Source organism: Natator depressus, chromosome 1 (genome assembly GCF_965152275.1).
Source record: "Natator depressus isolate rNatDep1 chromosome 1, rNatDep2.hap1, whole genome shotgun sequence".
In the NCBI taxonomy this organism is placed as follows: Eukaryota; Metazoa; Chordata; order Testudines; family Cheloniidae; genus Natator; species Natator depressus.
In genome coordinates this window covers 251605009-251632562 of record NC_134234.1, presented here as the reverse complement: position 1 = coordinate 251632562, position 27554 = coordinate 251605009, and the positions used below count along the sequence as shown (strand labels likewise).

Here is a 27554-nt window from a genome sequence, read left to right as displayed (position 1 = left end):
TGATCAAATAAGTTGTGCTGAATGGAATGTATATTCCGTTTTTTGTGTCTTTTTGTAACTTAAGGTTTTGCCTGGAGGGATTCTCTATGTTTTGAATCTGATTACCCTGTAAGGTATTTACCATCCTGATTTTACAGAGGTGATTCTTTTACTTTTTCTTCAATTAAAATTCTTTTAAGAACCTGATTGCTTTTTCCTTGTTCTTAAGATCCAAGGGTTTCAGTCTGTGTTCACCTATGCAAATTGGTGAGGATTTTTATCAAGCCTTTCCCAGGAAAGGGGGTGTAGGGTTTGGGAGGATTTTGGGGGGAAAGATGTTTCCAAGCGGGCTCTTTCCCTGTTATATATTTGTTAGACGCTTGGTGGTGGCAGCAATAAAGTCCAGGGGCAAAAGGTAAAATAGTTTGTACCTTGGGGAAGTTTTAACCTAAGCTGATAAAAATAGGCTTAGGGGGGTTTTCATGCAGGTCCCCACGTCTGTACCCTAGAGTTCAGAGTGGGGAACGAACCTTGACATATGCCAACCCAAAATGGATTCCTAAAGTGTGATGGACTTTCATATTAATCAATCTATCTCCCTCCTGGTCTTCTTCCCAGCCTGGCACTCACACCTCGGGGAGACCTGTCTCCGCATCTTAGATGTGAAGAATGTATTTGTTTTTATCTAAAGAGATATAAGCCCTCCCAAAAGTCCAGTAGGTTGTTTGTGGTGTATGGGGAGAAATGTAAAAGGCAGGGATCTCCACTCACAGATTAGCCAAATAGATTATTTTGTGCATTTGGTTGTGCTATTCTGTGTCTAGGATCCCTTACCAACAAGAATTGAGGCTTACACCACTAGAGCTATGGACATTTCTGTGGCCTGTCTTTAGGCTGATGCCCATTGGTGAGACTTGCAGAGCAGAGACTTGAAGTTTAATTCCCACCTTCACTAAGCACTACCCCTTAGACTTAACCTCCGGTTCAAATGCTGAGGTTTTGGAATTCAATGCTTCAGCCTCTGTTCATCTCACAACTCCTCAGCCCAACTTCCATCTTGGATGGTACTGCTTGCTAGATACCCACTAATAGTGGTTCTGTGAGCTTATCACCAGGGGTACCAATCCCTTAAATATGAATGCACAGAATAACTCTTAAACATCAGTTACCAGTAAGTAACCTTCCTCTCTTTTTCTCCAAAAAAATTCACTTGCAGGAAGTTATCTGCAACCTGGGACTGTTGACAGCAGGAGCAGCATGTTTTCCCTAGGAGACTGGCCAGGCTGACTTTCTGTTTATAAAGAGACGCAACAAGCAAAAAAGACAGGGGTGAGGCAAAGCAAGCTTGGGATAATTTACAAAGGTATAAAAAGTACAGCAATGGTGGGTAAACCTCAGAAAATTTAGTCTGTATATCCACCTCAAAGTACAGCGTATTCAAACGTTACATCTCTTTGTTCTGCAAAGCTCATGAGAACAGGCTTATCTTTGCTGTTTCAGCACTTCTGGTTCTCTCAGATAGCTGTAAACAGGGAGTGCAGAGGGGTGAAAAAAATGATAAAACATCTGTAACTAACATTTTTGAAATATCAAAAGGGTCTGTTTGAAGTTCGGATGAAAATTTGGATTAGTTTTTATCTTTTCTGTACCAGTTCATCCACCCCAGATAAAAGTCTGGCTGCTATATTTTACTTTACTGCTGAGTGCCATATTGAATGTGCCTAAGGGTATGTCTACACTACGGAATAAGGTCGAATTTATAGAAGTCGGTTTTTTAGAAATCGGTTTTATATATTCGAGTGTGTGTGTCCCCACAGAAGTGCATTAAGTGCATTAACTCGGCGGAGTGCTTCCACAGTACCGAGGCTAGAGTCGACTTCCGGAGCGTTGCACTGTGGGTAGCTATCCCACAGTTCCCGCAGTCTCCGCTGCCCATTGGAATTCTGGGTTGAGATCCCAATGCCTGATGGGGCTGAAACATTGTCGCGGGTGGTTCTGGGTACATATCGTCAGTCCCCCCCTTCCCTCCCTCCCTCCGTGAAAGCAAGGGCAGACAATTGTTTCGCGCCTTTTTTCCTGAGTTACCTGTGCGGACGCCATACCACCGCAAGCATGGAGCCCGCTCAGGTAACCGTCACCGTATGTCTCCTGGGTGCTGGCAGACGCGGCACGGCATTGCTACACAGTAGCAGCAACCCATTGCCTTGTGGCAGCAGACGGTACAATACGACTGGTAGCCGTCCTCGTCATGTCCGAGGTACTCCTGGTCGCCTGTGTGAGGTCGATCAGGAGCGCCTGGGCAGACATGGGCGCAGGGACTAAATTTTTAGTGACTTGACCAGGTCATTCTCTTTAGTCCTGCAGTCAGTCCTATTGAACCGTCTTATGGTGAGCAGGCAGGCAATATGTCCTTCTGCACCGTCTGCTGCCAGCCAAAGATGTAAAAGATAGATGGAGTGGATCAAAACAAGAAATAGACCAGATTTGTTTTGTACTCATTTGCCTCCTCCCCTGTCTAGGGGACTCATTCCTCTAGGTCACACTGCAGTCACTCACAGAGAAGGTGCAGCGAGGTAGATCTAGCCATGTATCAATCAGAGGCCAGGCTAACCTCCTTGTTCCAATAAGAACAATAACTTAGATGCACCATTTCTTATTGGAACCCTCCGTGAAGTCCTGCCTGAACTACTCCTTGATGTAAAGCCACCCCCTTTGTGGATTTTAGCCTCCTGAAGCCAACCCTGTAAGCCGTGTCGTCAGTCGCCCCTCCCTCCGTCAGAGCAACGGCAGACAATCATTCCGTGCCTTTTTTCTGTGCGGACGCCATACCAAGGCAAGCATGGAGTCCGCTCAGCTCACTTTGGCAATTAGGAGCACATTAAACACCACACGCATTATCCAGCAGTATATGCAGCACCAGAACCTGGCAAAGCGCTACCGGGCGAGGAGGCGACGTCAGCGCGGTCACGTGAGTGATCAGGACATGGACACAGATTTCTCTGAAAGCATGGGCCCTGCCAATGCATGCATAATGGTGCTAATGGGGCAGGTTCATGCTGTGGAACGCCGATTCTGGGCTCGGGAAACAAGTACAGACTGGTGGGACCGCATAGTGTTGCAGGTCTGGGACGATTCCCAGTGGCTGCGAAACTTTTGCATGCGTAAGGGCACTTTCATGGAACTTTGTGACTTGCTTTCCCCTGCCCTGAAGCGCATGAATACCAAGATGAGAGCAGCCCTCACAGTTGAGAAGCGAGTGGCGATAGCCCTGTGGAAGCTTGCAACGCCAGACAGCTACCGGTCAGTCGGGAATCAATTTGGAGTGGGCAAATCTACTGTGGGGGCTGCTGTGATGCAAGTAGCCCACGCAATCAAAGATCTGCTGATATCAAGGGTAGTGACCCTGGGAAATGTGCAGGTCATAGTGGATGGCTTTGCTGCAATGGGATTCCCTAACTGTGGTGGGGCCATAGACGGAACCCATATCCCTATCTTGGCACCGGAGCACCAAGCCGGCGAGTACATAAACCGCAAGGGGTACTTTTCAATAGTGCTGCAAGCTCTGGTGGATCACAAGGGACGTTTCACCAACATCAACGTGGGATGGCCGGGAAAGGTACATGACGCTCGCATCTTCAGGAACTCTGGTCTGTTTCAAAAGCTTCAAGAAGGGACTTTATTCCCAGACCAGAAAATAACTGTTGGTGATGTTGAAATGCCTATATGTATCCTTGGGGACCCAGCCTACCCCTTAATGCCATGGCTCATGAAGCCGTACACAGGCAGCCTGGACAGCAGTCAGGAGCTGTTCAGCTACAGGCTGAGCAAGTGCAGAATGGTGGTAGAATGTGCATTTGGACGTTTAAAGGCGCGCTGGCGCAGTTTACTGACTCGCTTAGACCTCAGCGAAACCAATATTCCCACTGTTATTACTGCTTGCTGTGTGCTCCACAATATCTGTGAGAGTAAGGGGGAGACGTTTATGGCGGGGTGGGAGGTTGAGGCAAATCGCCTGGCTGCTGGTTAAGCGCAGCCAGACACCAGGTCGGTTAGAAGAGCACAGGAGGGCGCGGTGCGCATCAGAGAGGCTTTGAAAACCAGTTTCATGACTGGCCAGGCTACAGTGTGAAAGTTCTGTTTGTTTCTCCTTGATGAAACCCCCCGCCCCTTGGTTCACTCTACTTCCTTGTAAGCTAACCACCCTCCCCTCCTCCCTTTGATCACCTCTTGCAGAGGCAATAAAGTCATTGTTGCTTCACATTCATGCATTCTTTATTCATTCATCACACAAATAGGGGGATGACTACCAAGGTAGCCCAGGAGGGGTGGTGGAGGAGGGAAGGAAAATGCCACACAGCACTTTAAAAGTTTACAACTTTAAAATTTATTGAATGACAGCCTTCTTTTTTTGGGGCAATCCTCTGTGGTGGAGTGGCTGGTTGGCCGGTGGCCACCCCACCGCGTTCTTGGGCGTCTGGGTGTGGAGGCTATGGAACTTGGGGAGGAGGGCGGTTGGTTACACAGGGGCTGTAGTGGCAGTCTGTGCTCCAACTGCCTTTGCTGCAGCTCAACCATACACTGGAGCATACTGGTTTGGTCCTCCAGCAGCCTCAGCATTGAATCCTGCCTCCTCTCATCACGCTGCCGCCACATTCGAGCTTCAGCCCTCTCTTCAGCCCGCCACTTACTCTCTTCAGCCCGCCACTTACTCTCTTCAGCCCGCCACCTCTCCTCCTGGTCATTTTGTGCTTTCCTGCAGTCTGACATTATTTGCCTCCACGCATTCGTCTGTGCTCTGTCAGTGTGGGAGGACAGCATGAGCTCGGAGAACGTTTCATCTCGAGTGTGTTTTTTTTTCTTTCTAATCTTCACTAGCCTCTGGGAAGGAGAAGATCCTGTGATCATTGAAACGTGCTGTCGTTACAAGGTCGCATTTTGCCTCCCCCCACCGCGTGGCTACCCCCTCAACCCTCCCCCCTCCCTGTGGCTAACAGCGGGGAACATTTCTGTTCAGCCGCAGGCAAACAGCCCAGCAGGAATGGGCTCCTCTGAGTGTCCCCTGAAGAAAAGCACCCTATTTCAACCAGGTGACCATGAATTATATCTCACTCTCCTGAGGATAACACACGAACGGATGTTGCTTGAACGCCAGCAAACATACACTGCAATGCTTTGTTGTACAATGATTCCCGAGTACGTGTTACTGGCCTGGAGTGGTAAAGTGTCCTACCATGAAGGACGCAATAAGTCTGCCCTCCCCAGAAACCTTTTGCAAAGGCTTTGGGAGTATATCCAGGAGAGCCGCGAATGCCAGGGCAAAGTAATCCTTTCACATGCTTGCTTTTAAACCATGTATAGTATTTTAAAAGGTACACTCACCGGAGGTCCCTTCTCCGCCTGCTGGGTCCAGGAGGCAGCCTTGGGTGGGTTCAGGGGGTACTGGCTCCAGGTCCAGGGTGAGAAACAGTTCCTGGCTGTCGGGAAAACCGGTTTCTCCGCTTGCTTGCTGTGAGCTATCTACAACCTCGTCATCATCATCATCTTCTTCGTCCCCAAAACCTGCTTCCGTATTGCCTCCATCTCCATTGAAGGAGTCAAACAACACGGCTGGGGTAGTGGTGGCTGAACCCCCTAAAATGGCATGCAGCTCATCATAGAAGCGGCATGTTTGGGGCTCTGACCCGGAGCGGCCGTTCGCCTCTCTGGTTTTCTGGTAGGCTTGCCTCAGCTCCTTCAGTTTCACGCGGCACTGCTTCGGGTCCCTGTTATGGCCTCTGTCCTTCATGCCCTGGGAGATCTTGACAAATGTTTTGGCATTTCGAAAACTGGAACGGAGTTCTGATAGCACGGATTCCTCTCCCCATACAGCGATCAGATCCCGTACCTCCCGTTTGGTCCGTGCTGGAGCTCTTTTGCGATTCTGAGACTCCATCATGGTCACCTCTGCTGATGAGCTCTGCATGGTCACCTGCAGCTTGCCACGCTGGCCAAACAGGAAATGAGATTCAAAAGTTCGCGGTTCTTTTCCTGTCTACCTGGCCAGTGCATCTGAGTTGAGAGTGCTGTCCAGAGCGGTCAAAATGGAGCACTCTGGGATAGCTCCCGGAGGCCAATACCGTTGAATTGTGTCCACAGTACCCCAAATTCGACCCGGCAAGGCCGATTTAAGCGCTAATCCACTTGTCAGGGGTGGAGTAAGGAAATCGATTTTAAGAGCCCTTTAAGTCGAAATAAAGGGCTTCATCGTGTGGACGGGTGCAGGTTTACATCGATTTAATGCTGCTAAATTCGACCTGAAGTCCTAGTGTAGACCAGGGCTAAGTAAAGTTTGTTGGTGGGGGAAAGCAACTGGAAGAAATGGTGGAGATTATATCAGCCCCCGGACTGAGGGAGTGCAACCACTGCTTGTTATTAAGGGCACGTCTTCACTGGCAATGTTAAAGTGCTGCCCCGGGAGCGCTTTAACATGGCTTGTGTAGTCGCAGCATAGCGCTCTAAAAAATCCACGTCCACAAGGGGCTTAGCTACCAGCCCTGGGGGGGCAGGTCCCAGTGCTGGGGCACTGTCTACACTGGCACGTTACAGTGCTGAAACTTTCAGCACTCGGGGGGGGGGGGGGGGTGTCACACCCCCGAGCAAGAAAGTTGCAGCGCTGTAAAGTGCCAGTGTAGACAAGCCCATAGGTTCACAATTTGGGGTTCATGTTCAATCCTGAGCAATATTTGGATGTGCAGACAGTATCAGTGACTAATACTGCTGGTTTCAATCCCCTTGTATCAACAAGGGTGCGATCTTTTCTTTCAGATACAGATCTTGTTGGAGTTATGTAGGCCTTTGCCATTGTGAGATAAGACTAATGAAATGTGTGCTACATCTTAAAATCACTTGGAAATGTAAATTAATGCAGAATGTGACTTCAGGCTAAGTGGTGCTTCAAGTGGACAGCACTTTACACACACTATATCCTATTCTATTTTGGTTCCTGTACTGTGCCCATCACTATGCTGTTCACCTGCACTCATAATCTGTGCTGCCTTCTGATTAGTTTCCAAGTGGAATTTAAGGTGTCAGCTTTGACGATAAAGTCCTGAATGGTTTGGGACTTGCTCATGGGAGAGATCAATATCTTCTTGTGATACCACAGCAACTGCAGTCAGCGGAGGTCCTCGTGTGTTATTCGTCCGGCCCGCCTCACCCTCTTCTCCCCCCCCTCCACACGCCCCCCCCCCCCCCCGGGGCTTTCAAAGACAAGATAATGCTGGCAGAGAATTCTTGTGTGGATTCCTCAACTGTGGAATTCACTACTCCATTTGACCTGCCATATTCTGAATTTGCTGATTTCTAGGGCATGCTGCAAGGCTGGTCTGTTTGGTTTTTGGGGAAGGGCTAAATTAAGGAATGTTTTGGCTCGGTATGGGTTGTGATTTGTAATTTGTAGAATGATTCTGTGGGGAGAGCTTGACTCGGCGAAAATGTCCTTTTGTTTGGGATATTCATCCCTGGGTTGGTGTATTTAAAATGATTATAAAAGCACCTTAAGCTTTATGAATCAGTGCTTTTTAAAATAGAAAGAAAGAATGCTGTTTTTTCCCCTTCTATAGTTAAGGGCCTTTTGGGGCCAGATTTTCAAAGGCTTTTAGGCACCTAAAGATGTAGATAAATGTCTACTGGGATTTTCAAAAGTGCCTAAACAGAATAATTCCCTAGCTCCCATTGAAATCAGGCACCTAACCTGCTCAAGTGCTTTTGAAAATTCAGCAAGGTGTCTAGCTATATCTTTAGGTGCCTAAACATCTTTGAAAATCTGGCCCTTTGTCGTTACATGGAATAATATTCTTTTCAATTCACCCATGCTAATTAAACTAAAGACAGTGGTACAGTAGAACCTGAGAGTTACGAACACCTCGGGAATGGAGGTTGTTTGTAACTCTGAAATGTTCATAATTCTGAACAAAATGTTATGGTTGTTTTTTCAACAATTTACAACTGAACATTGACTTAATACAGCTTTGAAACTTTACTATGCAGAAGAAAAATGCTGATTTTAGACATCTTAATTTAAATGAAACAAGCACAGAAACAGTTTCCTTACCTTGTCAAATCTTTTTTTTTTTAACTTTCCCTTTATTTTGTAGTAGTTTACATTTAACATAGTACTGCGCAGTATTTGTCTTTTTTGTTTGTTTGTTTTTTTGTCTCTGCTGGCTGATTGTATGCTTCCGGTTCCAAATGGGTGTGTGGTTGACCAGTCAGTTCTTAACACTGGTGTTCGTAACTCTGAGGTTCTACTGTAAGTGCTTTACAAAAAGGGCCAATGTATTATTTGGAGTAGATTGAAGATTCCTCACTTTAAGCAGTCTATTCTGCACAATTTCAAATTGTATTACCTAATAACTTTATATTCTGGACTGCTTAAAATTTGTCAGTGGAAGGATTCCAGAAATCCAGAGGATCATAAATATTAGAGATGAAAAGAGCTATTATTTCAGGGATTCTGAAACATTTTCATAATGTGGATCATATTTTAACATAAAGTATTTGTTGCGTTGACCACCTCCTCTCCTGTTCACAACTGTGCAATATCACTGTGACAGCTACAGTCACTGCTTACATAAGAACATGGGAAAGTAATGTTAGGAAAGTATTTAATATATATCTTTAGCTGTCTTATAATGCAGCATAGCAGCTGGAAACAGTTGCCATCATGCGACCAATCAGCTGTTCATGGACCACCAGTGGTCCACAGACCATAGTTTGAAAACTTTGGATTAGCTCATCCAATCCATTACCTTATAAGTTTGTTCCCAATTGCAAACTTTCTAGTGTTTTGTCCAGTAAAATTTTAAAAGTCCCCAGAGATGTGGAAGGCTACTGCACGCCTATTGGATCTCACTTTCAGCAAGATTTTCCTGACATTAGCCTAAATCAGTGGTTCTTAATATATTTACCATTGTGAGCCGCATATGCAGCTCTCTGTGTGTTGTGTAGATGCGACCCACATCATGTGCACTATCTATACTTAATACTGACCCCCACAAACTCTGTTTATTGCCTCTTGATGAGAGACACATTGAATGGTGTTGCATCTGTCGCACCTTCTAAAAGTGTACTCAGATTTCTAGAAAGCTGTGCCTCAAGCAACACCTCATGGAACAGGCCATAAGGCCTGTCTCAGCACCAGGACCAACGCCTGATCATCCTATTTGTTCAACCACTAACCCCAGGGAAGCTTCGGACAGGCCTTTGGACTGTGACTCCTTTCCAAGGAGAAGGAGAGTTCAATCTTCTTGCTCTGAAGTTCCACGCAAAAGGACACATAAAACTGACTGAAGCCATTTGGGCTATGTGTAGTTTATCCTCCTTCTCAAAGAGAGGCTCTGAACGGCATGGTGGCTCACCAGGTATCCAGGCTAGAACTGGGCTGTCATCTCAGGTCTCCCTTGTAATGGGGCGGGAGGATCCTAGTGTCCTATCATTGACTCCAGAAGCATCCATGCAACAGCCATAAAGTCCGGCTCCGGTGGACATCAAGCCACCATCTATCTTGGTACCTATCACACCGCAGGTATATCAGTCGGTGAAAGAACTGCTTTGCTGTCTTCCCCCAATTCACCATTCATGCAAGACCCTACTAGATGGCTGCTGCCCTTGGCCTCTTTACTTCGGCACCAGGGCAAAGATTGCCATTAGTTTATACTAATGATGGTCCCAAGACAAACCAAGGACTCTACCTTGGCACTGTCTGCTATAGAGTCACACTCCACATTAGTACTGAGACACCATTCGAATCTGGAATCTGTTGCTCCCTCAACTTCAGCACCTATGGCTCTGATACTAAGACCACTGTCATAGAGGGGCCTGACTTCAGTTTATTCCTCTGTTCCATCTGTGTTACCAGACATAGATGTGAGACCATCTATGTGCCAAGAAACCTTTGCAGTACTGATCACCATAACGTTGTCAGCACCAACATTGCTTTCCTCACACTGGGCTTCAGACAAATTTCAGTGTCTAGTAGCCCCATCAGGTTGAGCACCTCCTTTGACTACTGACTGTTCCTAAGGCCTTTCAGGTCTGGATGGGAATCCTCCAGCAGAGACAGATTGTCATTGCCCGATGCTTACAGGCCACCTATGTGCTATACTCTCCCTTATAGGCCCCTGTGGAATCCCTGGGAGGTGCCCAGAATCTCCCCATCACATTTTCCTCTTCACTTGAGGAGAAGGTCTCCAGATCCTGCTTTGAGACAGCCTCCAGATCCTCATACGTTAGAGGTGCAAGCATATGTTATCCCTCCTGACCAACACCTCTCATAGGATTATCTTTTATTGGAAGAACCAGTGTTGCCCCAGGAGGCTACTTTGTCTCCCATTAATTTGTTCTCGTGTATGTGCAGGTGTTCCGTTCTCCTGTCCTCTCCCAAATAAGCCAGTTGTAGCTGATGCCTCTTCCATTGGGTGGGATGCCAATCTAGAGGGCTCGTGAACCCAAGCATTATGGACAGAGCAGGAAGCTAATCTTCATATCAATGTCCTCAGGCTCCAGGCAATTCACAAAGCATGTGGTGCTTTTCTTCCTCTCATCAGGGGCTTATCAGTCCAGATTCTGACCAGCAGTACAACTGCCATGTTCTATCTGAACAGACAAGGGAGGAGCCTGGTCCACACGGCTCTGCGAGGAGGTGGTGAGCCTCTGGGACTTCTGCATGAAGGTAAACATCACTCCAGTAGCTGCTCACTTACCTGGTTCCCAGAACTACTTGGCTACTTTTGTCAGCAGGAAATTCTCTCGTGATCACGAGTTGTCCCTCAGAAACAGTGTACTGAGGACTTACTTTTGAACCTGGGGTGCTCCATCAGTCAAGTGCCACCACTTTTGCTCTCAAGTGGGTCACAGTTCTGGCTCACTAAGTGATGCCTTTCTGTTGACTCAGTGATTGTGTAACAGGATGGCTCACCTCTTAAGGTCTGGAGGGCTGGGGTTAGTCCATTCTGATTGCAGAATGAGCTACACCTTGGAGAGATCAGGGTGACTGCCCTATAAAGAGCAGAAGGAGACTGAAACGAAGTGGGGGGAGCTCATGAAATGGTAGAGAGACTTCAAAGGGTGTTAAAGGCTCCTGCAGGGGAGACCCTGAGACCAAGGGAGCTGTGATAGAGAGGACCTGCAGTGAGCAGGAGGCTCCTGCTTGAGAGACCCTGACTGAGCAAAGGGTTTAGGCCTGGAAGCCAGAACCAGAAGACTAAGCTTCAGCCAGATAATGTCTGGAAGTTCTGGGCCCAGCTCCTGCTAGAGAACCTGACTGGGAGAAGGGCTGGGGGCCCTGGAGACCTGATGGCTGAGCTCCAGCCAGGCAAAGCCTGAGACACTTTAAAGTGGAACCTAGCTGTGGAAAAAGGGCTGTGGGCTCCCTACCTAAAGGGAGAGGGTGAATGAATTGGTGGTGGGGCCTAGAGGGCAGCATGTAAGGACTCAAATGGAACCACAGGAGGAAATGTTTTAATTACCTATGGACTATGAGTTATTAAAGGGCCCTGAAGAGGGGAGAAATTGGTAGCAGGGCACTGCAGAGTCACCTCTGGCGATAAGGGTGCACTCAGGAGTTTGGCTGACCCCATTACAATATGCATTCCCCAACCTCTTTGATCCTGCAGGTCATTCACAAACTGAAATTGGATCGCACCACGGTAGTTCTTATTACCCCAGCTTGGCTAAGACTATGCTGGTTTTCCACTTTCTGCAGCCTCCCAGTACAACCTGTACAGCTTCTGCCTCCTCTTCTAGATCTGCTTTTGCAACAACACTGAGTGTTATACCCAGACCTGAACAGCCAGCATGGCTTCTGGATGGTTAAATTATGAAGAGAGGGCCGTTCTGTAGCACTTAAAGTGGTATTGCTTAACAGCAGGAAGCAATTCATTAGGTTGACTTGACTAAGTGGAAACATTTTTTGGTTTGGGCTAGTCAGTGGATTCAGTCTGCAGTGGCAAGCCTTCAGGAGTATTTGCCTCTAAACTCTTCAGGACTTTCCCTGAGCGTTCACCAACAGCAATTTGAGCCATTTGCCCTCCTTTTCAGGTTCAGTTAGTTGTTCTCCAGCCCTATGGTGGCGAGGAGTCTCAAAGGGATTACCCCACTTTTTCCACCTGTTAAAGCATTGGTACCACTTGGGGACCTCAGTACCGTGTTAACGGCTCTTGTGGACCCCCTGTCTGAGTCTTTGGCGATTTGTTCCTAGTCTTACTTGTCTCAAAAGACAGCCTTCCTTATCGCCATCACGTCAGCTAGGAGGGTGGGCAAGCTGCAAGCATTGATGCTGGTCTGACGATTTATCAAGGATAAGGTGACTTTGAGACAGCAACCTACATTTTTAACTGAAGTAGTTTTGGCTTTTCATCACAATTAAACTAGGTATTTTTCTTCCCAAAACTACATTCTGTTGGGGAAGAGGAGCACCTGCATGCCTTGGATGTCAAGAGAGCACTGTCCTTCTGTATGGACAGAACCAAGCAATTCAAACAGTCTCCTCAACTTGTTGTTTCCTCTGCGGGTAGGATGAAGGGCCAAGCGGTGTCAGTCCAGATGGACTACTTCCTGTACTACCAGCTATGCGGTGAAAAACACCCCTCCTCCACAGAGACTCTTCGCCCATTCAACGAGAGCTCAAGCTACATCGGTAGCGTTCCTGAGTGATGCTCCAATTCTGGACACTAGTAAGGTTGCCACTTGGTCCTCAGTACATATATTTACTTCTCATTACACCATCACAACTACATCAGAGTTGGCTGGGAACTTTGGGAAGGTGACACTCTCTGCAGCCTGACCTCCCTCACAACTGCCAACTTTGCATCTTACCTTTCTTATTTCTTCCTCTGTCCACCATTTCACTCTCCAGCTCTCTTAGGGCCTTTCCCACCACCTTCCTCTCACACTTTCCATGTCCGGTGCCCATTCCAGCTCCTTTTCTACCACAACCACCACATCTCCCTTCTCTCCCTCCTCACTGTGCACTCCCCTCAAAAAACTGATTTTCACCAATTATTCTAACTATTAACACAAAAACAGCAAGCTTGTATGTGTGATTATACCTCTTTAACCTTCTTACCTTATGTTTGTTACCCTTGTTCTCACTGCCCCATTCCTGGCTGCTCTCACTATCTTTTCTAAGCTTTAGATCATGTCACTGGGCCAGAGGAGGAATTATTATGTGTCTGGGCAGCACCTAGCACAATTTTGGGTGCTTAGTGAATTAATGATGATGATTTTATTATTAATATGGCATGAATTCAGCAAGGGCTGGATCAAGGTAAGGATTCATCCTTGGTAGTGTTCTGCACAGGGCCAGCTCCAGGCACCCGCGTTCCAAGCGGGTGCTTGGGGCAGCAGTTAGAAAGGGGCAGCAGTGTTTCCGCGGCGGTGGCAATTCGGCGGCAGCTCCTCTGTTCCGGCAGCAAATCAGCGGCAGCTTCTCCCTTTTGCCATCCGCGGTGGCAGTTTTTTTCACTGCTTGGGGCAGCAAAAGCTGTAGAGCCAGCCCTGGTTCTGAAGGCCATGACAGGTAAACAATGGAGACGGGAGAGGAAAAGTAAAAACTTGGGATTTATTACTCTAACATGCGACTGTAACTGTGAACTTCACTTTGCTAAAAGTGAGGGCCAGGTCCACTCATTTCTCACACCTATCTCAGAGTGAAGCTGGATTGCATGCTAACCTTCCGCAACCATCTGAAGAAGGTAGCTGACAAGACGAAGACAAGGTCAACCTGGTCCAGAAACTGGCACTCACAAGCTGGAGAGCATCAGCATCAGCGTTACAGACATCAGTGATGGCCCTTATGTACTCTGTAACTGAATACTATGCACTGGCGTGGACCAGAAGTAGCCACACGTACTCGTTGATGTCCAACTGAACACTGCAGCGTGGTGTATCACCAGAACCCTCAAGTCAACCCCAACACCTTGGCTGCCAGTGCTGTCACACATTGCTCCCCATCCATTTACCATGATGCCGCAACCCATTGGGAATCATGGAAAATGAACATTTTACCATCCACTACGATCTTAACAACCTCTCTCACCACCGCTTGAACTCCATGTAAGCCCTTTTGGACCCATGCATTTAACCTTCAACGATGCAACTTCAACCCTGATGAAGCCTGGCAAGCCTACTGGACTCAGGGCTGTCCCTTGGGGGGTGCAGGACTCGGGCCGAAGTGACGGCTTCGTCTCTTCTGGGACCAACCATGCTGGCCAATCGCACCGGCCTCTGGGGCCCCCCAAAGCACAGGGCCTGGAGCGATCGCCCTGATTCACCCTACCCAAGGGATGGCTCTGACTGGAGTTCACAAGAAGTCACAAATAAAAACCAACACTGACGATCCCTGGCTTCAATCTCACACGAAGTTCATGGGTAGGGCCCTACCAAATTCACGGTCAATTTTGGTCAATTTCATGGTCATAGGATTTTTTCAGTTGTAAATGTAATGATTTCAGATATTTAAATCTGAAATTTCACAGTGTTGTTGTTGTAGGGGTCCTGACCCAACTCTGAAGGCAGCAGCGCAAAAGTAAGGTTGGCATAGTATGGTATTGCCACCCTTACTTCTCTGCTGCTGATGGTGCTGCCTTCTGCGCTGCCTTCAGAGCTGGGCGCCCGGCCAGCAGCCACTGCTCTCCAGCCACCCAGCTCTGAAGGCAGCACAGAAGTAAGGGTGACAATACTGCGACCCCCCCCATATAATAACCTTGCACCCACCCACCCACCCCCACAACCCTCTTTTGGGTCGAGACTCCCAGTTTGAGAAATGTTGGTCTACCCCATGAAATCTGTATAGTATAGGGTAAAAGTACACAAAAGACCAGATTTCACGGTCCATGACACATTTTTCACGGCCACGAATTTGGTAGGGCCTTACTCCTGGCCACCCCTAAACCGTATCTAAACAAAACATGGCTGATGCGGATACTTGTTGCACAAATGGAAAATTAAAGACTCTCCAGTGTGTGACTGTGGTCTCCCAGAACAGACCATGGAACATATAACAACTCAATGCCCGATTAACATGTACAAAGGAGGCATCACAGCAATATGCTCTGTTCAAGACACAATTATCTGGCTTAACCATCTAAATGTAAAATTGTAGTTGTTCTACATTTACATTAGCCATACAAAGAAGATGATGATCTAGGCACATGGGAATCTTTAATAATAAATTGGTGACAAAAAGCATCTGATAGATACAGCCCTGATCCTGCAAACAGTAAAGCATATGAATTACTTCACACGTAAGTAGTTCCACTAAATTCATTGTGACTGCTTACATGTGTAATGTTACTTATGTGCATAAGGGTTTTCAGGATCAGAGACTGACATTATATAAAGCAATGGAGATTCTTCAGTTATTATAGAGCAGTGGTAGCTATAGCATGAGGTTGCCCTCAGACTTTCATTTTAATAAGAGTTCTGTCTCTCAAAACGTTAAGTGACCTAAGCAATGTGAAAAGCAGAATAATTTTCCAAATGAACGGGCTATGTGATAATGAGACCTGCTGATCCATTGGTACAAAAGATTGTGAGGTAGGCCATCATCAAGGTTTTGAGTGGTTGAGTTAGTCGGGTGAAGTTGGAATGCTTACTGCATTTCAGTATCTGCTGGAGATGGAAGTGAATGCTGTATGGAGTGTGTTAATGACAACAAGGTGATCTGAAGGTGGCTAGGAATGCTGAAGACTTTTCCCTTAATTTGTTGTTTCCATGCTTTCAAGGTTTGTGTGGGTGGGATGGGTCCGGATGTAACCTTAATAAGCACTAAGCATAGTTTTTGTTTATGTTAATGTTAGTGACAATTGAGTTTTTTTCACAAGATGCCATGAAGACTTGCTGAGGATTTAAGGAATGGCTGTGAGCACAGTTTTACAAATGGAGAAGTATTGCTTTAAAACTTAGAAGTCCAGAAAGCTGGTCATTTAACTTTATAATTTGGTGCTATACTTTGGAAATTGAAAATCCCCTAAACCTGATTTACATAGTACAAACTTTCCAGCCATATCAAAAGAAATGGAAGTGGTGTCTGTTCTCTTGTAATAAAGGAGGTTGGGATGGAGAGCCTGAAGCAAGGAATAAAAAAATAAATCTTCCCATACGGGAGTGGCCCTGAGAAAGTCAGATTTGGTAACCTCGTCTACACTGTTTCAGGGTGAGTAAACTATGGAAGTGAGTTTCGAAACAATAAAATAAACTAGCTTACAGTGTTGTAGTGATGAGGGTGGGTGTCTCAGCCCAGTGGGTTAAGATGGCATATAAAGCCCTTTTGTTTACTGTTACGGTATTAAGTGCAGGACTTTGAAAAGTGCTCTGCTCCCTTTGCCCAGCCATTTTCAAGGATTTTGTAAGTATCCTGCTAGAGGTGAGTTTTAAGGCAAGATCTGAAGGATGACTATGTAGTGGCTTTGCAGACTTTTATAGGGCGTTCCTCCAATGCATAAGGGGCAGCAGGGGAATAAGTACAGATGTGTTTGAGGTAACATGGAAGGGCCTAAATAGCAGAGATAAGAAGATTGTGTTGGATGAGAAAAAGTGGGGCAAGTGGTTGGATGAAAAAGGTGACAAAGGGTGACATGATTGGAGTGATCAAGACAGGAAGATGACTTTGGCAATTGCTTTTTGAATGGACTTAAGGAGGACAAGATGCCATTCTGATTTGGTGGTGCTATACACACACTTTGTGTAGGTGTAAATGACTGCATGAGAGTCAAGGCTGCGGAGAATCAGGCCTGTTGTCTGTTGGAGTTCCTACTTTTCCCCAAAATGAAGCAAGCTGCTAGAACAGCACAGTTTTAATGGAGTCCCTTCTCTTCAGTTGAAAGCTTTTCTATTAGGATGTAATTAAACACCAAAACAGAAACTTGCATACCCTGTGAGTAATAAGCCAATGAGTTAAAATCCCAGCCCAACCGCACAAGATTGCTTCCTTACTCACAATAGACCCTGATTTCCCTTCCCTTCTAAATTCTCCAGAGCAGTGGGCAGGTCCCTTCCCTAGTGGGCAGGGCCTAGCCTCACCAGCAGACTGAACTCCAATGCTCAGTCTCTGCTTTTTGTGAACAAGTACCAGGGGATTCCCCTATCCTTGCACTATGTGGGATTTACCTGTAATAATGGACATCCTCTTTCTATGAACAGGGACCTAGTGGAGGGATGAGGCTTCCATGTCATCACAAACACCACCCCAGGAGCATGGTGATTCCCTTGGTGTCTGTCTAAAAAAGGTATGGCCTTCCCATCCCTCCTTGTAGCTTTAAAGAATGGCTTGGTAGAGCTCTTACTATGGTCGTGAGGATGTGTTCACAATGAGTGGAAGGGATAGATGGAGTGGAGTGGAGGTGGGTGTGGAATGAGCAGGTGGAAATTGCATGAGTACTGGATTGTATGAAATGCATGTGTGAAGTGAGGTGTAAGTCAGTGTAAACACATGCAAATTTATGCAGATTCATACAAATTAAAATGTATTTTTAATTTTCGAACATTGGTAAGTATGCACATACATTACTTGACACTGGGCCCTGTTATATTTTGGGGCAGCCCTGGCCCTGTGAGTATAGCCCTGTGTGGATACAAAATTTGTATCTGCATCTGATCCGCAATCTGCAAAAATGACCTGCGGATGCAGATACCCGCGGATATAAAGCGGGTATCCGCAGATTTGCAAGGCTCTATCGGTGAGGTCTCCCATACCTATTGGCAGAATCACTCCAGTATTGCCAACCCCAAGCATTAAATCATGAATCAGCCCCTCTCACTCTGCCAAAGATTGGTTCAAGGGCTGGAAGGACGGTTCCTTGCAAGTCCTTTCCCCTTAAGCATCAGTGCAAGGCCAGGCAGAAATTAGTCATAGAAAACAAATTTTAAATTCATATTTGCAAGGATTCACACCAGAAATCTCAATCATATGTTTATCCAGTCAGGGAATAGAAATATGCCATGCTGTATACATGTTGTTAAAACAATTAATGTTTTCAATTGTGACTATTAAATGCTTGAAACAATACTTGCAACAAGCAGTTTGCAGACAATCCATGGACTGAAATATGTCCATATCAAATATTAAATAATTTCAAACAATGTACTGAAATCACCATCTCTTTGAATGTACTTCAGAAATAGGAAAAGGGGGCTAAATTTCTTCAAGAAATTGTACTGCCATCAGCATATCTTCTACACCCACTTTCCTCTGTGTCTCCCTCCTGTTCTCCGTAATCTCCTCCTTGCCCCATCAGTCCCTTCTCACTCCCACTCTTCAGCCCAGTTTCCTAACCACATATCATATGGGTGGCCATCTTCCTTGAGAGAACCTGACTTTAATACCGCTGGACAGCATAAAGTGTGGCATTCATCTTTATTAGGGGCAACTTCACTGCCACCTGAATGCTGTAGGAAAGGTGTAGCCATCTTGACCCAGGGTAGCTTGTGGTTTCAGTCCCATTGAAAGTAATGGGAAATGGCAGCCATGTAGAATAAGGGCAAAAGTTTCTGCCAGAAATCAGGAGATAATGAGTAACTATAAGAAACCCAACAAATAACACAAGATTCATGGTAAAACTTTGAGAGTTTAGCTGAATTCCACACATGCTTGCAAGAAGGCAAATCCCTTGAATTCACTGAGCATTTATTTTGGCAGGGAAGACTTCAATTAAGATTCTCTGTAATATTCATAGCATGCATCCGATGAAGTGAGCTGTAGCTCACGAAAGCTTATGCTCTAATAAATCTGTTAGTCTCTAAGGTGCCACAAGTATTCCTTTTCTTTTTGTAACCTCATAAGAATCCTTTATTGAAGCAGGGGAGGGGGAGATGAGATGACCTGCAATGCTTACCCTTCAGCCAATACTGCCACTCAGACATGCTGAATTTAGACCAGTGTGTGACATTCAGTTTCAGCAAAGAGAGGGTTCTATTCCCCCTTCCTCTGCCCCCAAGTTTCAGTTTTATAGTGGGTCACTTTTTCCAAAGGGGGTGATCAGCTTCAAGCAGTTTTTTTCCCCTGAGGGATAGGGCTCTGCCACAGCTCTGGTACCCCTTTTCTCAGGGGTTGGTTCAGCCTAATGTTGCAGAGGTGTCCCTTCTCCATGGGTAGGGTTCAACCTTGCATCTGACAATTTCTTTTTGCGTAAGAGCATAGCTCAGCTTTGAGTCAAGAGGACCCATTCCCTCAGGGGAAGTGAGCTGTAGCTCACGAAAGCTTATGCTCAGATAAATTTGTTAGTCTCTAAGGTGCCACAAGTACTCCTTTTCTTTTTGCATATATCCTCATGTGAGGGTTCCTTTCCCTCAGGTGATTGGATAGTTCCACCACAGAATGTTACACCAGTGTTTTAAATCATAACTCATGGCTTTTTTTACTTTAATAGGATTCAGAAAGATTCAGTTTGAAATGCAAATTAATATCTCTATTTCTGTTTTCACACACTCAGAATTAACACCATTGTGTTCCCAGGTACTTCTGTATCCTTCGTACCTGGGACTGGGATTAAACTATCAGTTGGACATGCTTTGCAAAGCATCAGTGCAAACCGGTGAATAGAAACCTGGCTGTTGTAAGTATAGTACTGTGTACCCCAGAAACAGTCTTTTGGAAAGAGAATTAAAGTGGAAAATATACAGTGTAGTTACTACTTGAATTCTTTTGATGCGTAAGGAGGTCATATGTTTTTTATCAGTTTACACCAAGTTGAGACAGTCCCTTCCTGTGCAACCTTAATTCAACCCTGTTGTGCATATGCTTATACTGTCTTTAATTCTATGATTGAATATTATTTTTTCCATATTATTTTTGCATCTGTGTCTTAATGTAGATTTGTTGTAATTTTCTAACTTTAAAATAAAATGGAATTTCTATTGTTTTTGTTTATCCTATGGAACCATATTGACCCCAGCTTAGGTCATTAGCAGCGTCTGGACCTTTAGATCCACAGCAGAGATCTCTAACTCTAACTGGTGCAGTAGTAGGCTATTATCCTTGCTATCCACCAGGCACTAAATGTGGATGAGACCCACACTTTGCCAGTGAGTTCCACAGCTATTTCCTGACAGCAGAAGAAAACAGGGACTCATTCCTCCTGGGTTCATTTCAAGATTCTGAAGGGGAATGTACTCCAGTGGTACATTGTACTCCATAGAGCCTATGCCCCATTCCCCCAGACTTTCTCCGTCCCCTCTTCTCCTATCTGCCCCTTGGCTATAAAGAAGAATTTACTGAATTCAGTAGGATAGATAATTATCTTCTCTCAAGTACTTAAAATGTTTCCTTCAGTTGCAGTCTTACAGCTCTTGTGGCAGTGTTATCACAGATCTGAGAGTTGTGAAAGACTTGTAATTGGAATTAACTAGAAAATGGATCAGAAAGTCATTGTGAAATTGTGGCATTTAGTAACCTTGCTAAATCCCAGCATAATTCTAAAACTCATGCCCAGGCAACAAGTGTGTGAAATCAGCTTCTTTACAGAAGCCACCACTATAATCTACTTTAATCATTACATAATGTGGGGGAGAGGGAGTTTTCTTCATCTTGATGAAAGAATCAGAGTCTCTTTGAACTTGACAAATCAGTAGTTTCTTGGGTGTTCTCTAAAAGTAGATCTTTCAACTGACTTTGTTATTATCTGTGCAGCACAGACTTTGGAGGAGCTACAGTGTCCATTTCAGAAATGTTTATCACAGTAATCTTCAGAATCTCATGGGATAACACAAGCTGCCTGTCAGTGTTGCTTCACAGCTGCCAGATAAGCATTAGTGGTATTAAACTCAGCTTGAATGGAGGAACTAAGTATGTGCAAGAGATTTTCTACAGTCACTCATTCTAGTGAAAAGTTAGCAGAGTCAATGGTGCAAGGCCCTCTTGTCAAAATTAGGCACCCAAATGCTTGTTTTAGGAGTCCAAATGCAGGACATAAGTTCTTAACCTAGGCAGCAGAGTTTGGAATTAGATTTTTCTGAGAAATGTTTGAAAACATAATCTTCTTTTTAGGGTATGCAACATGTGTGGTTTGTTCCTACTATCGTTTGTAAACTCTATCTTTTGTGTACATATGTACAAACCCTGAATTAGGCAAACAAACTATACGAATATGGGTTTTGTGAATGTAACTCCTATGATTTTGTGTGTGTTAGTGTGCAAATGATTTGTTCATGCAAAGTTGCATGCACACAGTTGGAGTCCAAGTTGAGGCTCCTTTGAAAATATAACCCACAACATCTGACAAGATCAATCAGCTTATTTTTTTCATGGAACAAACAATGTTTGAATGAAGTTCACACCTAGGAATTTAAAAATTGATAAGTCCAAAGCAAACAGAAATTAGTGGTCACAGTTTCAATGGTTTGGTATGTGTTGGAGCTTTTTTTTTAGACAGTGAGAGAGAGAGAATGTCGATGAGTGAGCAATCCCTACAGCTATTTCAACATCAGGATTCCTTACTTTCCAAAGAGACTACTAATTCTCACCCTTAGGTAAGACTAGTCCTGTAATATGTCTGAGGTTCATGAGCAGAAATAATCAACTGCCCAGTCATCTTACTCCATGATAGTGTTTTTCACTTCTGCATCGTTTTAGCCTATACAGCATTGAAATTATCTTCATTCAAAAGGTGGCCTTGCAGTTTTCAGATTTCATGCAAGTCCATTATACACTGGGATACTATCCTACTACAGGTTATTAGGGTAGCCTCAAGCCTAGATATTAGATTTCATGTAGCTCTAATTTAGCCATGAATATATGGAAATAAATATATAATTAATATATAATATATAAATAATATATAACAATTAGTAATTGTTCTAATAACTGAAACAATGGTAAAGTCCTTTCTGTTCTTTTCCTATTTCTCAAGCTGGTTGTATAATCTCTTTACTGCTTACCTGGAGAAGCCCATCAGTACCATCTTAGAAAGAAATGTAAGTCTTTAAAGATCGTTTCAGAGGAGGGGTGTAAAGAATACCTGAAATTGCATTACCCCCCAGGCCACAGCCTTGAACTTGGTTGAGGAGTAACCTGACAAAATATAACTTTAGTCTGATTAACCCTGTGTCACTTTTATTGCCTGGCACAAGCTACCATGGCTCTTCTTTGACGTGATGTAAAAGTTCAGTACCCGTGACAGTTGTAATGACACTTACCAATATGGTTTGTATGTCATGCTCAGTTATTTTTTGAACAAATGTCACAAATCTGTGACCATCTATTATTTATATTATCATAGCGCCTACGAGACCTAGTCACAGATCAGGACCCCTTTGTGCTGTGTGTTGTACAAACAAGGAACAAAAAGACAGTCCCTGCCCAAAAGAGCTTACAATCTAAGTACCTAGAGACTTCACAGTTGACTCCTAAACTGCATACACGGAGCCTGAAGGAAAGAACATAGACTCAGACATTCCAGAAAGAAAGTTCTCTACAACTAGTAGTACAGGAAAAGTACTCTGTGATTTTTCGGCAGTATTGAACTTTATATTATGCTGTTTGGGAGCCTGACATTAGGGAGAGAATCACAACTGCTGGAGCCGGCATGACTCAGAAAGAGAGGGAAGGGTTCAGATACACACTAGCCAGTATGTTAGTGTCCTCTGCATGTTCTCATACAGCTGTGCCTGAACATCAAACATAAAATCCAGACGATGGATGCAGAGCTTAGAACCCTTAAGGGTGAGTCTCCAACACTTCTTTTCTTTCCATTTCTATTTTTGTTCTATTCAGTTTGTAGCCTTTTCGTCGGATGCTGCCCGCGATGCTGTTTAATTGAACGTGTTCAAAAATTACCCCAACACAGACAAATGTCAGTTGTGGGAATGTGAGCGGTGAAAAAATATCTGAGTGATTCTAGGACTAATCCATTCCCCCCACAACCTCCGAATTAGAATGTTTCATCTGTGATAACTGCAGGAGAGTTTTAATCCATCAGCCTACCACAACTGGTGCTGTGTTATTTCTTCAGATTATGCAGTTTACAAGAATTTTCATACATGTCACCTTTGGCCACTGTAGTGTGGATTCCATGCTACAAGAAAATCCATTTAGCAGTAATTCACTAGATAGTCTGCAATCATAATACCCTGCCTTGACTGTGATCTTATCAGATCTCACAAATTTAGCTGGTCAGTTCTTGGATGTGAGTCATCCAAGGAACCAGGTTGCCACTGGAAAGATGTTAAACATTTCTCTTCCAATGCCACAGCATGTCATTAACAGACACTGAGAACATCTAGCATCTGCCTTTTTGAAGGCATGTAAAAATGAGATCCTTACTACTAAGATCCCACACCGTTTTTTGCAAGAATAGGGATATTACTTATGGTATCCAATCACATTCTATGTCCGAATGTGTAATTACATTCCGTATACCTAAAATTCCTCCTGTAGTTTAAACTGGGTATGGCATTTTTCATTTCCTTTCCTAAATTGGTTAATGTGGCTGAGCCCTGTCAAACAGTTGCCCCTTTACACATGGGAGACAGCAGCATTTCAATGTTAGAGGTGAACTGACTCGCTACACTTGTATTGGTTAGTTTAGAAGTCATAGCTTTTATTAAATGTAACTGCTTTCTTCTATATTTTTATTTAAATAAAGGGTAGCTTTAGAAAGAGTTTCTATTAAATATAGTGATGGGAATCCAGATTCGAAAATTTTCAGTCATTCCTGTGGAGAACAATAAAAACCACCACAGCTTATCATGACTGCCACAGTGGAACAAAAAACAAGAGCCAAAACAGAGAAGCCAGGAGGATTCTTCTGGGCACATCTGCATCTTTCCCACAAAGGCACGTGTATACATAGCCAGACCAACAGCCACGTGGACTGGCTCAGCCATCAGTAACTGATGTAGGCGAAAGGAAGCTTAACTTATTAATTTATAATCAAATGTGAGTGTAGTGGTTCCACAGGTGGACCAGTCTGCAGCCTGGTCCAAGAGAAAGATAACAAAATTACGTTCACAACATTGGCACTTGCAGCCTGGAAAGTGGACGTCCTGTCCTGCAAATCCTTGTTCAGCATGAAGCAGGGACCACAAGATTATTGTGCTCCATCGCAGTTATGAATGAAGAGTACATATGGGCACAAGTTAGGTTAAGCATGAGTCACAGTCCTCCATGCAGAGAGGTGGTAGATCTCAAGCCCCTCATTGGCCTGCTTTCTTACTTACAAGTAAGTACAATTCTTAGCATGCAGACAAGGCATTTAGCTATATTATTATTATATTATATTATTATTAGCTATATTTAGCTATATAGAGTATATATATATATATATATTTAGCTATATATATATATATACTCCCTTCTTTGGCTATGCTGTGTGTACTAGGCAAGAATAACTTGGTGGTCACACAGCAGTGGTCTCATTATTGCAGGATCGGGTTCTCCCACACTCCCCATTCTGCTCATCGCTCTTTAGCTTGTGCTTGTACGACCCACACCACACACTTGCACTGAGCAGGATCCATCCCTTTATCTTAGCCCTTCTGAAAATTTGTCCCTCACTCATCTACTTACTGGAACTGCAAAATGCAAAACTGAAATGCTCACTGAAAACCAACCCAATAAAGTAACTTCTTCATCTATAAAGGCCTGAATTGGCAAGGTGCTGAACACTCACAACTATCATTAAGGTCTCTGGGAGTCAAAGACCGTATCTTTTGGGATGTGCCCAGCATCTTGAAGGATTAATCCCTAAAATGCACCCCCAGGTGTAGTCACCACATATCGGAATCTATGCTCTGTCTATGAACACACAATGTCCATGGGAATTGTGGCAGACATGGAAGAGAACAGATCCTGAGTCCAGTAGTTAACTATCTAATATGCCGAAGATAGATCTAAACCACTTTTCATAATTTAGGGGGAAAATATCCCCAAACTCACATTGTCTGATAATATGCTATCTGCAATTGTGAACAACATCCCCATGTCTTCAGCACTGATTGTCAGCTTCATAAATGCTAATGTTGTCTTTTTAAAATATGAAGTAGCAGCATTGGTAATATTGAAGGAGCATTTAGAGTCCTCAAGCATGGATTAGAGCCCCATTGTGCTAGGTGCTGTACAAACCCACATGCCAGAGACAGTCCCTATCCTTAGTTCTGATGTTTGGAAACAGTAATTTTCTTTATTTTAGATCAAATTTTAGTGTCCCATAATAACAGGATTGTGGGGAAAGTGGTCAACTAAGGGCTGGTGGGACAAGTGGAGCGTTAGGTCTGAATCAGTATTGAATAATGGAGTTTGCAAAAGAAGCATCTTGGGTTCTTAACTACAAACTTCTGTTTTGATTTTTTTCTCCCTACTTGCTTTGAACATCTTTGAATTTTTCTTCTCTGAGAACTAGCCTTTGCTTTTAATTAAACATAACTGGCAGTGTTACACTTTTTTGATAATGGATATTTTATTTTGTCCACCACCCTTACAGTTCTAATCCAGATTGATGCCTTTGCCCAAATGGACTACTCCCTAGTTAACTCTCCAGCATTCTTCAGATCATACGTTGATTTGGACTTAAAGGTAATTAATTGCCTTTAATGCTAGTTGTCTGGAATCATGCTTTTTAATTGGCATTGTTGCTTTTGTTTTGCCTTTAGCCAGGTAAGCCATTTCAAAGCAATGTTTCATCTGGGTATTTTGGTCACCAATTCAGTTTCAGAAACCAGATGTGATCATTCAGTAAACTGACTGTTGGTCAATTATCCATAACAAGAGAAAACAGTAAAAGAAGGCTGAAGAAGTTAGAGGCAAAGAAAGAGAAAATAAAAGGTTAAAATCAGAAAGTAGCTGACCAACCCTGGCAAAAGAGGGAGGTAGCCTTCTGGGGCCCAGTCATTGTTTCAGTTGGTCACATCAAACTCCTTGATGGAAATACCAGGTTCCCGGAATGAAACGAGAGGGAGAGGCCCTTGAAAGATAGAAAGCCAAGTCAAAAGTGCACTACTAAGACTTATCACCATGTGACATCCCTTCAGCTAAGGGAAATGTGATGGGAAATGCATCCAACTACCGAGGCTGTGATAAATAGTAAGATTTTGTTTTCAAGCTTCATAAAGTATAATATAATATAATATAATTAATATATAGAGAGAGTTTGGGAAAACATGGTTTGTTTGTTTTAATATGCTAAATAGTGTTTCATGATCATTTTATTTATTTTTAAACTCTTTTTGTAAATGCCTAATTAGTATATTATTGTAGATTACTTCAGAGTCTAGACCCTTCAGAGTTTCTTTATATTTAGTGCTATAGTTAATCCTGAGATATCAGGCTTTTTCTATATTTCTGTTTCTTTGTACATCATCATTGTGCTGTGGGTGCAATTCAAGCTGTTGACTTTGAGCTATAAAACGCCATATGGTTCAGGTCCTGGCTACCAATGGATCACACCAAGGAAGGATTCTCACTGTGTAGGAGATAATATAGGGCCTCTGTAGCAGCTACTCCATTTCTGCTCCTTCAACTCCTTTGGTAAAGAGGATGGGGCTAGGGCATCCTGGCAAATCCCAACTGCCAGAACAGTTCCTGAGGGCTGTTGGCAGCCAACATAGTTTAGAGCATCCTGAGATTGCTGTATTCTATGCCAGGCAAGCACAGAACTGGGACCAACATCTGAGGGTACATGGGGCTCCTTGGTGGCCCCCCTCCTAAATTGTGCCCAGTTCTCATGGGTTACAACTGAAAATCTGGCCCTCCTCTCCTTGTGCATCTGGCAGTTGATTCGCCCACGTAGTCTTTGCAGTGACTGTGGACCAGAGGATTGCCTTCAGTCCAAGGGATAGAAATGAAACACTAGTAACAGTTCCCAGGTTTGAACTCTAGGAGGATGGAAGCAGAGTGTTCTCTATGAAGGATCTTCTGCTCTGGAAGAACTTGACTTTGGTGACTTTCAAGGTATGCTGTCAGCCTATTTGCTTGCTCAGGTTTTTCCTAAGTAGCTTGAGTTTCTCTCTTGGTTTGGGGAAGAGGAGGAAGATATTTTATTGGCAACCGTAGTTAACATGTCCGGAGGTTCTGACAGGCACTGATTTTATAAATCAAAATAAATCCCAATAGTGTTTTACATGGCACAGTCTATCCTGTTGGAAATCATACTGACCCCCACTTTGTGCCAGCCCCATTCACTCTTCCAAACAAAAGTAACAGCATGCTCTACCTTGGAGTCTCTGAGTATTTCTTCATGTCTGCCTTATTCACTTTCTACACAGCAGGGGCTGTCAACATCACCATCTCAAAAGAGGAGAGTAGAACTTACTGGTGTTATAATTACAAATGTTTCAGGTGTGTAGGTGGTCAGAGAAGGAGTTTTTACAGATCATTTTGCAGAGTAATTTTCAAATTCAGAGATATCCATTACACTTTTCTACCTGTCGTAAATGTGATCCATGGCATGACATTAACTCTGTCTCTGTTTCCCCATTTTACAGAATCTGAATTTCTCAGGCCAGTTTAGGTACTGTGGAAGGTACAAAGGGATAGACGTCACAGATCTTGATCCACGTGCTCCTTCAACTGAGTGTGTGTGGGGGATGGGGTAGAAAGAGCCATG

General features: G+C 44.2%; 1 protein-coding gene across 1 annotated transcript in view; it reads left to right on the top strand.

Annotated features, from left to right (window-relative positions):
- BPIFC (BPI fold containing family C) overlaps positions 1-27554 on the top strand; it is a 79226-nt gene that overhangs the window by 2505 nt on the left and 49167 nt on the right. Inside the window, exons 2-6 of the mRNA XM_074941293.1 lie at positions 1196-1308; positions 17161-17246; positions 19472-19571; positions 21864-21927; positions 25434-25525. The gene's annotated coding sequence lies outside the window, so the exon portion shown is untranslated. The remainder of the gene's footprint in view (positions 1-1195; positions 1309-17160; positions 17247-19471; positions 19572-21863; positions 21928-25433; positions 25526-27554) is intronic.